This window comes from Cervus elaphus, chromosome 22 (assembly GCF_910594005.1).
Source record: "Cervus elaphus chromosome 22, mCerEla1.1, whole genome shotgun sequence".
In the NCBI taxonomy this organism is placed as follows: domain Eukaryota; kingdom Metazoa; phylum Chordata; class Mammalia; order Artiodactyla; family Cervidae; genus Cervus; species Cervus elaphus.
In genome coordinates this window covers 44,402,488-44,417,088 of record NC_057836.1, presented here as the reverse complement: position 1 = coordinate 44,417,088, position 14,601 = coordinate 44,402,488, and the positions used below count along the sequence as shown (strand labels likewise).

The 14,601-nt window shown below is 46.9% G+C and overlaps 1 protein-coding gene across 1 annotated transcript in view; it reads left to right on the top strand.

The window, feature by feature from the left end:
* The window catches only part of LOC122680076 (apolipoprotein L3-like), a 214,078-nt gene that overhangs the window by 55,277 nt on the left and 144,200 nt on the right, over positions 1-14,601 (top strand). The window lies entirely within an intron of this gene.

The window sequence follows — 14,601 nt, the reverse complement described above, 5'->3', positions numbered from 1 at the left end:
GGGGTGAAAACGGGAGAAATTCAGAGAGTTAGGATTGTTGGGATCCAGAAGGAGCAGGGGCTCCTCTATCGCCCTCCCCAGGCTATGATGTCCCAGCAAGAAGAGTCTTCCCCTGCTGATGGTCTCTGGACCTCTCCTCCAACTCAACTCACCTTTAGCCCTAGCTGATGTATCTTACTAAGGCAGTGACTTCTTTTGTTTGTTTGTTTTATTGAAGGATAATTGATTTACAATATTCTGTTAATTTCAGGTATACAGCAAAGTGATTCAATCATACAGGTATCTATGTATTTATCTGGGCTTCCCAGGTGGTAAAGAATGTGTCTGCTAAGCAGGAGACACAGGTTTCATTCCTGGGTAGGGAAGATTCCCTGGAGGAGGAAATGACACCCCATTGCAATAGTCTTGTCTGGGAAATCCCATAGACAGTGGAGCCTGGCATGCTACAGTCCATGGGGTTGCAAAGAGTCAGACACGACAGAACATCTGAGCATGTGTATATCTATATTCTTTTTTATTCATTTCCATTATAGCTTATTATAGTTTATTACAAGATATGGAATACTGTTCCTATGCTACTACAGTAGGCAGGCCCTTGTTTATCTGGTGTGTATCTGATAATCCCATCTCCTAATTTATCTATTCCCTCCAAATTTTGGTAAAATGTTCATTTTCTATGTGTATGAATCTGCTTCTATTCTGTAAGTAAGTTTTTTGTACTATTTTCTGGATTCCACATATAAGTTAATGTCACATATTTGTCTTTGTCTGACTTACTTCACTCAGTATAGTAATCTCTAGATCCATACATATTGTTGCAGATAATACTATTTCATTCTCGTTTATGGCTGAGTAATATTCCATGGTATGTATACATGTACCACATTTACTTTATTCATTAATCTGTCAACAGACATTTAGGTTAATATAATGTCTTGGCTGTTATGAATAGTACTGCTATGAACATCAGGGTACATGTATCTTTTCAAATTAGAGCTTTAATTTTTTTCTAGATATATGCCCAGAAGTGGGATTGCTAAATCACACAGTAGCTCTATTTTTATTTGTTTAAGAAAACTCCAAATAGTCTTCTATAGCGGTTATACCAATTTACATTCCCACCAACAGTGGAGCAGGGTTCCCTTTTATCCACAGCCTCAGAGCATTGTAGATGTAGATGATGGCCCCTCTGCTTGCTGTAGGGGAGATAACTTACTGTAGTTTGACTTGCATTTCTCTAATAATTAGTGATGTTGAGTATGTTTTCATGTCCCTGTGGCCATCTGTACGTCTGCATGGAGAATTGTCTATGTAGATCTTCAGGCAGTGACTCTTGATGACAATGATGGTGATGATGTTGGTGACAGCGGTGGTAATGACAGCACAGTAGGGGGAACAGGTGACAAGTCACCAGGTGCTCTTTGGGTCCAGAGTGCCCTGAGAGACCGGTGATGTTTCCATGAAAATCCAAATGTGCAGTAGGAACAGAGGTTGATTACAAAAAGAAAGAAAGAAGGATGAAACAAGGAGGCAGAAACAGGCCAAGGAACTTTGCGGTGTGTGAGGAGATGAAACAGCCTGGGGCCAACAGACACAACTCTCTGACCCTCGCTTTCTTCTCCAGCTGGGGGTGAGGCTGGAGAAGATATTTCAGGTTGCTCTGGTTCTCTCCACCTTGTGTTGTCTAGACTCTGGTTCAATAAATACGAGCTGATTCACTGAGGCTTCCTTGCCTTGACTGATGGGTTCACCTGGGCTCCAGGGCCTGACCTCCTTCCCCATGAACCTGTCTCCCAGGATCTCAGAGAGCGCGTCCTCCATAGTGCCTCCTGCTGGGCTCCAATCCAATCGTTTCCCTCAGACCCTGGAGCCCCGCATGCCCCGTGAGATGCCCGGAGGAGACCATGTCATCTGACTTGGGCTGAGCGTGGGGATACTCCTCCTCGAGCCCCGAGCACAAGGATGGAGACGGGGCACCCAAGGGTGATTGAGAGTAGAGGGCTTGTGTGCAGGTGTGAGGGAGGGCGGTCAGCCATAAACAGAGGGCCAGAGAGAGACAGCACACACCTCACCCAGGCTGCCTCACACCAGGACTCCTGCAGGAGCTTCCAGACCAGTCTTCCTGTGTTTACCTTGGGGCACTGTCCTGCCCCACCCGTCTATGTCCAGCACAGCCTAGAATGACCCATAAGAATATCGACCTTAGCGGCAACTGCTTTCACCTCCGCACGGTTATCTGTGACTCTGAGCACAGATGCCGAAGTCTAATTGCAGACCAAAGCAGCGTGCAGGAGCCTGAGGTCCCCTGAGGTCAGAGCTGGGGGCCAGGCTCCCTCGATCCCCAGGAGCAGAACTGAGGGGTTGGGGGATGGGAGCAGAGATGGAGGGAAAGTCCACCCAAGGCCATGTTCCGACTGGTCACCTATCTGGGAATGCACCTGCCTGGACCTTCTGAGGAGTCTTCATGGGATGCCTCAGGCTCCTCCTCTCCAGGGAGGAGAGGGGGGCATCTGCGTGTTCCTCTCACCCCACGGGTCTGCTTCACGGGGCACCGACTCTCTGTGTTTCCATGTGTGGAGCATGTGAGCACCTAACAGGCTCCCACACCTGGAGCCCAGGACAGGAAGCCAGAGATCTGGGACCTGGAAAAGATCCCAGGACATCTCCTACATCCCTCCCCACGTGCTGCAGAGCCTTCTCCACACTTTTGTCCAAACCTCCCTCGGAAGACTTTCCTCAGCGCCTCTGACTCTGACTCTGACTCCCTCTCAGCCAGTGTTCCCTGAGACTTCAACTGGCCCTTCCATTCCTTCCTGAAGATATGAGAGAAAAAAAAAAGCAAAGTGAAGTCACTCAGTCATGTCTGATTCTTTGCGACCCTATGGACTGTAGCCTGCTGGCCTCTCCCATCCATGGGATTTTCCAGTCAAGAATACTGGAGTGGGTTGCCAGTTCCTTCTCCAGGGGATCTGGAGAAGGATCGACTCAGGGATCGAACCATCAGCAGTTATGGCCATCGCCTGCCTGAACTTCAGAAATAGGAGTTCATTCCTTCATCAGTTCTTCATCAGTTCCTGGAGAATGCCCATCCTGCACAGACTTCTGGGCAGGGATTCAGGCGCTAGGTACAGAGCCATTCAGTGTCCACCCCCATGTCTCCCTGAACCCTTAGAGCTGGACCCCACTTAGCTCAGTGTGTGGTTGATGCAATTCCACGGTGACCCCTGGGTCAGGTGAGAGCCCTGTGATTCTGAGCAAGAGACTGAGTCTGACTAAGTGACACAGAAGAGGTACTGGGGGAACAGGGCAGGTCAGAGAAAGGAAAGAAACCCACAAACTGGTGCAGGTCAGGAAGGACAGGAAGCGGGACAGGTCCCCCTGCAGGAGCTCACGGTCTGTCCCCGGAGGCCCCTGCAAGCAGGGGGCTTAGGTCCCGGCACCAGGAATCCCAGTGTCAAATTCTCAGGACACAGAATAGCTGGGGTCCGGGGGACTATATTTTTAGAGCAGTAGGTCAGGCTGAAGGATGAGGAAGATGGATGAGTAACAGCGACCCTGAACCCTGGGGGTAAAGTCTCAGGTCAAGAGGCTCCAGATTGAGTGCTTCCTAGATGCACATGTGCCCTCTTCTCAGACCAACAGAAATGACTCTCCTCACCCTGTTCTGGGTCCAAGCTTCCCACACACGACAGCAAGGGCACCGCTCACTTCCCCAGCTGGGGAGAAACACGCATCACCTCCACCTGCTGCATCTTGCAGTGATGTCAGGGCTGAAGGGCCCCAGGGCAATGACAGTGCCTCTCCTGCTCTGTTGAGCCCCTTTCTCAGTGTTCTGCATGTATGTTACATATGTACAGGCAACAGGGAGGTGCAATGGGCCCTGACCTCCAGGAACATTGCTCCCCTGACACCAGTCTTCACTGGGATCTCACTCCCTGTTCCTCTTTCCTGCAGGGAAGTTCACCCTGTGGAACCTAGGCTGGGCCATTGCTGTGTCAGCACCGTCACCTGGGTCCTCATCGGATCCTCACTGCTCCTCTGAGAGCAGGTGGTATCACCCCCACGGAGAACAGGAGGAAGCTGGACCCAGGGTCCAGGAATGTGGCCCTGACCCCTGCCTGGGAAGGACAGTCCTGGATGGGGCCTCTGTGTGCTTCCAGCGTCTTTCCTGCATCCAGGTTGAGCTGACTGCTCGGGAGGACACAGGGTGTCCTGTCCCAGGAGGAAGTGAAGCAAGCATGTGGTGTGTCTGTAGCACAAATGTCCTGGGTCCGGGGCAGTGTACCTGCCTTCTTGGAGCCCAGGTCACTCGGCTGTCTGTCGCCACCTGCTGTCCTGTCCCACGTGGGGAGAGATGGGCAGGGGTTGTGCTGCATGCACGTGCCGACCACCCAGGACCTGAGTCCCTCCCAGCAGGGCCTCTGCTGGTGGTTTCTAGTTTCTCTGCAGGCCCCGGCACTGGGTGGTTGTAAGCTGCTGCTCCCATGTCTCAAAGGTACCTTGCAATTCACAGAGGCGCTTTCACACCAACTGCACACAGCCTCCTGTTGACTTGTTCCTGGGGCTTAAACCTAACTGAGCAGTGTTGTGCTAAGTCTGCAGAGGACAGTATTTACACTAAAACTGCTTCTTTTCAGCAAGTTGTGTCCCTTGCACAAACTATCTACCAAGTGTTTACACACAGATGAGTGATGAGCTGGCCTGGGCCCCGTCTCCCTGTCAATGACAATCGGTGATAAGAGACTTGTTCTGTCACAGCCCTGCTTCCAAACCACATGTAGTCCTAGCCGGCTCTCCTGCCTGTGGCTGCACCCTGCTCAACTCTGCTGCTTAGCTCCTCTGTCTCCTAAGGCTGCTAAACCCACTCTTGACTTTACATTACCTGTTAAACATAAAAAATTTAAAAAGCTTTTTCTCTATTTACCTAAGGTAAAGCTGCCCGAATCCCGATGTCCACTGCGACTTTGGTAGAAGTGTACGTGGGCAGAGACACCCAGATGTGAGAATCCTTCAGGGCTGAGGTTCTGTGTTTGTCTGCAAGTCTAACTCATGACTTCCCCTTTGCTGACCCCAACTTGTCCCCTTCCCAACCCCTTCTCCACTAGACCCCCAGCTCCTGCTTCCCCTGTATCTGGAAAAGCCTGCTCACAGTGCAACAGGACAGACCCTGACTCCAGGATCCTCGCCCAGTCTTGGCCTTGCTCCAGAGCCCAGTGGTGGGTGCTGGTGTGGGGAGTGGGGTGTGGTATGGGATAAGCATCCAGCTCTCCTCTTATAGATCAAAGACCTAGACAGCAGCCTTTACCCAATTGGCCAGAGCAACGTCAGCAAGGCAGGCGGGTATCAAGTGGGAAACGGGGAGAGAGGGAGGGGCTGGGAAGAAGCCCATGCTGTGGGAGAGTGATTTGCCAAGGGCCTCACAGTCTGTTGGTGGCAGGTCTTCCTTCACAGATCCCGAGTATTATGTGCTGAGCCAAGAAGGCCCTGGCATGTCAGTGCTGAACTTGTTTCTCTAACGGGTCAACAGGGAGGGGGCAAGAACCCAGGGTAGGGCCCGGTGGGTGGTCAAGCCTGAGTGACTCAGACAGGAGGGCTTTCACTTACCTTTTTCCTTTCTGTTGTATATCTGGACCCAGAGGGTGTGTGTGGTTTATTGAGGATTTGCACAGCTGGTGGTTGCATCTGCAGAGCTGAAGATAACTGGATCTTGTTCACACTCAGGCAGAGGAAGACTCCTGGGTAAGCAGGGGGTTAAGACTCTGCCTAACTCCCCATCCTCAGGATGAATGTCTGAGAAAAGGATGATATCACTAGTTGACAGAAGAAGGGAACTGGAAGCTCAGAGAGGTGAGATCATGGCCGAGGCAGCAGGTGAAGCAGGGGCAGAGCCTGGATGTGGGGCACGTGTGTCTGAGGGCTTCCTCCCGAAACCTGGGCCCCTGAACAGACCAGAGGAAGGCAGCACCTGCTCAGGTGGGCTCAGCTCAGGATGTGGACTCCTGAGACGTGACTGGAGACCAGAGAAGGAGGGGATTTTGGGGGTGATCTAGTCCTTTGGCCTAGAACACATAGAAGAACTATACAAAAAGAAGGTCTTAATGACCCAGATGACCACAATGGTGTGGTCATTCACCTAGAGCCAGACATCTTGGAGTGTGAAGTCAAGTGGGCCTTAGGAAGCATCACTAGAAACAAAGCTAGTGGAGGTGACGGAATTCCAGCTGAGCTATTTCAAATCCTTAAAGATGATGCTATCAAAGTGCTGCACTCAATATGCCAGCAAATTTGGAAAGTTCAGTAGTGGCCACAGGACTGGAAAAGGTCAATTTTCAATCCAATCTGAAAGAAAGGCAATGTCAACTAATGTTCAAACTACCACACAATTACACTCATCTCACACACTAGCAAGGTAATGCTCAAAATTCTCCAAGCTAGGCTTCAACAGTATGTGAACAGAGAAATTCCAGATGTTCAACCTGGGTTTAGAAAAGGCAGAAGAACCAGAGATCAAATTGACAACATTTATTAGATCATAGAAAAAGCAAGAGAATTCCAGAAACCATCTACTCCTGCTTCATTGACTACACTTAAAGCTTTTGACTGTGTAGATCACAACAAACTGGAAAATTCTTCAAGAGATGGGAATACCAGACCACCTGACCTGCCTCCTGAGAAATCTGTATGCAGGTAAGGAAGCAAGAGCTAGATCTGGACGTGGAACAACAGACTGGTTCGAAATTGGGAAAGGAGTACATCAAGGCTGTATATTGTCACCCTGCTTGTTTAACTTATATGAGAGTACATCATGAGAAATGCCGGGCTGGCTGAACTGCAAGATGGAATCAAGATTGCCGGGAGAAGTATCAACAACCTTAAATATGCAGACAACACCACCGTTATGACATAAAGCAAAGAAGAACTAAAGAACCTCTTGATGAAAGTGAAAGAAGAGAGTGAAAAAGCTGGCTTAAAACTCAACGTTCAAAAAACTAAGATCGTGGCATCCGGTCTCATCACTTCATGGCAAATAGATGGGGAAATAATGGAAATGGTGACAGACTTTATTTTCCTGGGCTCCAAAATCACTGCAGATGGTAACTGCAGCCATGAAATTAAAAGACGTTTGCTCCTTGGAAGAAAAGCTATGACCAACATAGACAGCATATTAAAAGGCAGAGACATTACTTTGTCAACAAAGGTCCGTTGAGTAAAGCTATGGTTTTTCCAGTAGTCATGAATGAATGTGAGAGTTGGACCATAAAGAAGGCTGAGTGCTGAAGAAACGATTCTTTCAAACTATGGTGCTGGAGAAGACTCTTGAGAGTCACTTGGACTGCAAGGAATTCACACCAGTCAATCCTAAAGGAAATCAGTCCTGATTATTCGTTGGAAGGACTTATGCTGAAGCTGAAGCTCTAATACTTTGACCACCTGATGCAAAGAACTAACTCATTGGAAAAGACCATGATGCTAGGAAAGACTGAAGGTGGGAGGAGAAGGGGACAACAGAGGATGAAATGGTTGGATGGTATCACCAACTCGATGGACAAGAGTTTGAGCAATCTCTGGAAGTTAGTGATGAACAGGGAAGCCTGGAATGCTGCAGTCCATGGGGTTGCAAAGAGTCAGACAGGACTGAAGGACTGAACTGAACTGAGGAGAGGCCAGGTATGGGATCTTGAGCCCATAGAGTGAATTGGAACCCAGTCTACCATGAACAAGATTTCTGACCTTGGGTAAATCACATAACATCTATGCTTCAGTTTCCTTATCTTCAAACAGGAATACAATAGTACACACCTCAGGGTTATTGGAATAATAAACATTATAATTTATAAAACTATAAAACACTGATGAAAGAAATCAAAGAGGACACAAATAGATGGAGGAATATACCGTGTTCATGGATTAGAAGAATCAATATTGTCAAAATGGCTATACTACCCAAAGCAATCTATAGATTCAGTGCAATCCCTACCAAGCTACCAACGGTATTTTTCACAGAACTAGAACAAATAATTTCACAATTTGTATGGAAATACAAAAAACCTCGAATAGCCAAAGTACTCTTGAGAAAGAAGAATGGAGCTGGAGGAATCAACCTGCCTGACTTCAGACTCTACTACAAAGCCACAGTCATCAAGACAGTATGGTACTGGCACAGAGACAGAAATACACATCAATGGAACAGAATAGAAAGCCCAGAGATAAATCCACGAACCTATGGACACCTTATCTTTGACAAAGGAGGCAAGAATATACAATGGAAAAAAGACAAACTCTTTAACAAGTGGTGCTGGGAAAGCTGGTCAACCACTTGTAAAAGAATGAAACTAGAACACTTTCTAACACCATACACAAAAATAAACTCAAAATGGATTAAAGATCTAAATGTAATACCAGAAACTATAAAAGTCCTAGAGGAGAACATAGGCAAAACACTATCCGACATAAATCACAGCAAGATCCTCTATGACCCACCTCCCAGAATATTGGAAATAAAAGCAAAACTAAACAAATGGGACCTAATGAAACTTAAAAGTTTTTGCACAACAAAGGAAACTATAAGCGCGGTGAAAAGACAGCCTTCAGAATGGGAGAAAATAATAGCAAACAAAGGAACAGACAAAGGACTAATCTCAAAAATGTACAAGCAACTCCTGCAGCTCAATTCCAGAAAAATAAATGACCCAATAAAAAAATGGGCCAAAGAACTAAACAGACATTTCTCCAAAGAAGACATACAGATGGCTAACAAACACATGAAAAGATGCTCAACATCACTCATTATCAGAGAAATGCAAATCACAACCACAATGAGGTACCATTTCACACCAGTCAGGATGGCTGCTATCCAAAAGTCTACAAGCAATAAATGCTGGAGAGGGTGTGGAGAAAAGGGAACCCTCTTACACTGTTGGTGGGAATGCAAACTAGTACAGCCACTATGGAGAACAGTGTGGAGATTTCTTTAAAAACTGGAATTAAAACTGCCATACGACCCAGTAATCCCACTTCTGGGCATACACACCAAGGAAATCAGATCTGAAAGAGACACGTGCACCCCAATGTTCATTGCAGCACTATTTATAATAGCCAGGACATGGAAACAACCTAGATGCCCATCAGCAGACGAATGGATAAGGAAGCTGTGGTACTTATACACCATGGAATATTACTCAGTCATTAAAAAGAATTCATTTGAATCAGTTCTGAGATGGATGAACTGGAGCCCATTATACAGAGTGAAGTAAGCCAGAAAGATAAAGACCAATACAGTATACTAACGCATATATATGGAATTTAGAAAGATGGTAATGATAACCCTATATACAAAACAGAAAAAGAGACACAGATGTACAGAACAGACTTTGGGACTCTGTGGGAGAAGGCGAGGGTGGGATGTTTCGAGAGAACTTGTATATTATCAAGGGTGAAACAGATCACCAGCCCAGGCTGGAAGCATGAGACAAGTGCTCGGGCCAGGAGCATTGGGAAGACCCAGAGGAATCGGGTGGAGAGGGGGGTGGGGGGGGGGATCAGGATGGGGAACACATGTAAATCCATGGCTGATTCATGTCAATGTATGACAAAAACCACTACAATATTGTAAAGTAATTAGCTTCCAACTAATAAAAATAAATGAAAATATATATACATACACATTATAATTTATAAAACCTTAGAGCAACTGAAGTGTAGAGCAAAATCAGAAACACCTGAGGCTCTCATCAATAGCTGTTGCTATATCAATAAGGATCTTTACTATCTTTTCAGTCAGGTCTCAGGAGGGGTAGTTGATTAATGCTCTTTTGCCTTCTAAAAAGGGGTTAAACATAATCAGCATTTGCATTCTTTCTTTACCTCCCAGCACATGATAGTCACAACCAGAACCAAAAGAAAACCTCTCAATATAAAGACCAAAAAAAAAAAAAAGACAACTGAAAACTGACAAGATTGAAAGGATGGCACTCTCCTATTTCATGAGTATGAACATAAATTGGTAGTTTCTTTGCATAACAGTGTGGCTCTACACATGAAAAATCTTTAGGTGTTGATACCCTCAGACCCAGTCATTCTACTTCCAGAAGTAGCTTAAAGAAATATTATCAAATTAAGGCAAACTTTTCTACAAGAAACGTGTTCTTTGCACTATTTACATAAATAATTAAAAACAGCCTAAAATTTCAACAGTCAGGGTGCGACAGCAGAGAGGACTGGGCATCATCAAGGGTCCTCAGCCACCCTGGGCAGAGCTTCAGGGATTGGGCAGGGTCAGAGGGACTTCAGGCCCTTGTGGGATAAAAGCTGTTGCAGAAGCTAGGAGGCTGTGGGCTGTAGGAGCTGCAGCATCAAGAAATTTATCAAAGCAGAGACTGGAGCACAGGGAGAAAGACATCATTTTAGAATGAAAACACTAATTTGTTAAACATATCTACCAACACATATTTTTATATTAAAAAGGCATAGGGCAGAGTCATCACAAATGTGGGATGTAGATCAGAAAGACCAGGCTCTGGCACCAGCATGAAATCTTGGGCTGACCTAATTTTAAGTGAGTTTCAGGAGCCTGCATGTCATAGACAATGAATCAATATTAGTTATTACCAATTAGTACACACAAGTGTTCCCTCATGTAATTTCCAGAGTATCCCTTCCTATCTGTTCTTCTGTCTCTGGTTTTATTGCTCCTATAACTTCACAGATGGCTGTATCCTGTCTGATTACCTTCTCCTTGTGCCCAGCAGGAGAGCAGGACTCTAACTCAGGGTGGAGACAGCAGTGGGATGATGAGTAACTTTCCTTAACTAGTGGCCAGCAGAGCCCAGAGAACAGAGAATCATGCTGGGTTAAGTCCATGGTGGCACTGGTGGCCGTCCTAGTGGAAACCCCTGGAGACCAAACCCCTCACTGCTTCCTGCAGTCACTACTCACTCATGATGGAGCCCACAGTCTGTTTTTCCTTCCCAAGGGTGAAGCCACACCTCCTTCCAACCTGACACAGACAAGGATCTGAAAGGAGATCTCTGAGATCCTGCGGCTGCCATGAACCCAAAAGACCTCTGGGACTGCTCAGCTAGTCAGCTGTCTCTTGTTTGGATGGTTCCTACTTATGACCCAGAACTGAGATGCTGCCAACAATCTGAATTAACCCAGAGAAGAATCAAGAAGGGAATAGATAAGCATCCTCAAGTCCCATGGAGTCCAAGGGGACTTCCCCTACCCTGGGGTCTGTCCCCATCACCTCCTTTCTGGCCCTCTTCTATGGGAGCCATGGCCAAGGTGCTCAGTTTCTCCCTCCCGGTCCCCCAGATCCTAGCTCATGATTCAGGAGTGAGGCCAGAACAGCCCACGGACAGAGAGGACAGCAGAGGGAGTCCCCGAGACCAGACAGGGCAGGGAGAGGAGGTCCCACAGCATCCCTGAAGCTTCTCCTGCACTCTCTCTTGTCCGAGCCTCCTCCTGTTCCCAAACCCTGGGGCATCACCACAGCAGCTGTTTCCTCCAACTCTCACCCTGCTGCCTGCCCAGCTGCTCTGCAAGGATCAGCAGACCCTGAGCTGAACCCCAGTCTGGCCTTTGTCACCTCCCCCTTGTGTGACCTGGAGCACAGTTACCTGACCTCACCTGTAAAATGGGAAGAATATTTCCCTATATTGTTATGAGGATGAAATGTAATGTGCTCTGTGGCCTGGGCCACACAGCAGGTCCTGCCAAGTATGGTGCTGTCCACTCTACTTAGAAAGTGTTAGATCCAGGGGAAAACTCCCCCCCACCCCAGAATCACCTCTCCTTCCATGCTGTGTCACCACACCCGCCCAGGGATCTCATATATAAGCATGTGCTTACCAGGTCTGATACCTCAGGCAGGTTCTGGCTCTACTGATCTCAAACACCCCTGCAGACACCCAAGTGCTCTGTTACTTCCCCCACCCACCCACACCCCAATCAATAAATACACAGATTTAGTGCTCTGGGTTCCCTCCATATGAGACCTGGGTTCCTTTCACTCTTACTAAAACAGGAAAAAGAAAAAAAAATTAACAACCCTTCATGCTGCAAGATAGACAGAGAGCCAGTGAGCTGGTATCTCTTCCTCTTCAAATAAGGACACAAATCTACTTGGATTAGGGCCCCACACTTATGACCTCATTTCACTGTAATTTCCACCTTAAAGGCTCTATCTTCAAATAGACTCACTGAGGTGCGGGTGAGGCTATGGCTTCAACATATGATTGGGGCAGTTGGACACAGTCCATCTGCAACCCCAGGTGAATCCGTCAACAGTACCCCCAGATGACTGCTGCTCAGGAAGATTAACTTTAACCACTTCATACTCATTACCATTTACGTTACACCATAATTTCTTCTCATCTTAGTCTTTATCCACCTAGGGTAAAAACTTTTTTTGAGGATATCATTGAGCATATCCAGAAGAGAATACGCAACGAATAGCTGCAAAACCTGCTCACTGAAGGCAAAACCCTGGAGAATTTTGTGCCTGAGGCTGGTTTGTCCAGGTAACCTACACCAGTGCATCGGGAATGTTAACCACATTCCCCCCCCCCCCCCCCCACTCAGGCTAGCTTCCTCCTGGCAGGCCTCCTCCAGGGGTCAGGGTGGAGCAGAGGGTCAAAGTTGGAGGACTAGAAGGCAGGCTCGGGCAGCAGGACCAGGACTAGAGTGGGCAGAGTGCACCCCCGAGGACACAGAACTGAAGGGGCTGTGACCCTAGCAGAGGTCCCCTGAGTGGGAGGGGGGACATTTCTTCCCTCCCTGATGGGATCCCCTCAAGCTGGGCTAGAGGGCCTGGGTGACCGTGTCTGCACACCCTACCTCGTACCTGGCTTCTCCCTCCATCCGGGACCCTCTTCTGGTCTATGTGGAGCTGCCCTGACAGTGGAAGGCCATGTGGCTCAGTGAGCCCTCCAGAGTCACAGTGAGGGGCTGTGATTGTGTGTCATTTGAGGAATTCTGAGGAGACTCATGCATCCCCACCCAAGAGGAAAACGCTTCCTCCACCAGCTGTGCAAGTGCCGGTCTCTTCAGGATCAGCAATTCAGATAGATGTTTCCTAAAGTCTCTTGAATCTTTAGAGGTTCAATAAAGTTTCATACAGCCTTAGGGTACAAGTATGTGAAGCTGTCACCAGGTAAGGTGTGAGTTAGGCTGGTGACCCCTGAGAGGTCAGGGATGCTGGGCACTGAAAGATGTCAGGATTCCAGTTACAGTTTATTGCAGAGTGGAATTCAGGTTCCCATCAGCTCCAGGACAGTCTGGGCAGGTTTCACACATGAAGCTTCCATTGTCCTCAGGACAAGTTACTGTCCTGGATTCAGTGTGTGGCAGGACACACAGAGCCCGGCCCCCAGGGATGCTCACCCTGTTTAAAAACAAATTATAACATTTTTAAAAAATGTTCATTTTGCCTGAGATATAACATCAAATAAATTGGTGAGTTATCATAGGATGAGATTTCTAGAAAGCTCTGGATATGTTTACTATGTATTTTGCTTATTTGTGTAATGTCTACAGTCCTCAATTTGTGTCTCTCTTTGTATTGTGATAGTCTTTCTTTTTTGTTAGTTGCCAGTAAGTTAATTCGGTGTTAAAGAATTTTAAATGCATGACAAAAAAAACCCTTTTGTGATGTTGAATGAGAATAGGACCAGGCTTCAGTCTTTTATTTATTATGGTGATGTTTTATTTGTCTATTACTGTTATTATTTCCAAGCTAAAAAATTAAAAGCAAATTATTAATACCCTGACCTGTTTTCTCTGACTACTCCCAGAGGTCAGACTAATGCCTTAGTGTCCAGCTCCTCTGGAGGTCAGTGCAGATATTACTTGACCCAAAGGCACCATCATGTGTCACTTTGTCAGACTGTCCAGTGGCCAAAGGCCCAGGCAGACAAGAACACTCCTATCAGCCAGAATATTCCAAGAGCTTAGGGACCACTTCCCAGTTGCCAAGAGCAAAGAGTGGTTGGCTCCTCACTACAAACTAAGGCCCCACTTCTGTTAGTTTCTCTGTAGACCTTCCACCCTACCAGTCCTTTGGAAGTGTTGGTGTTGACCTGCCTCTGAGGCATCTTTATCAAGTACCTCTCTTAAGACTATCTTAAAATGGCTTTTGCTTGTTTATTTCATGATTGAATAATGGAGTATCCATGAGGTACAAACATGTGTTTAATGTTGCAAATAATTTACATTTGCAAAACTCTTCCCTTGTGATTTATAATAAAATCTCTGTGGCTTATGCAGAATAGATCCATTGAGCTTATTTTACGGACAAGCAAATTGTCTTCTTAATCCCTTGATGTTCCTTGTTACAGGAAACAAGTGGAGGCATTATGTGAATTTCTGAATGAGTGGAAGACAGACTTGGCTATGGAAGACCAAGAGAGATTCCAACGGGACCTGCTAGACAGGGAGAGGTTTTTAAAGGAGTTTCCTCAGGTGAAAAAGGAGCTGGAAGAGAGCATAAGAAAGCTCTACACACTTGCAGACAGGGTTGACAAGTCGCACAGGGACTGTACCCTCTTCAAGGTGGTGGCCGACTCTACCAGCACTGTGTCTGGTGTTCTGAACATCCTTGGC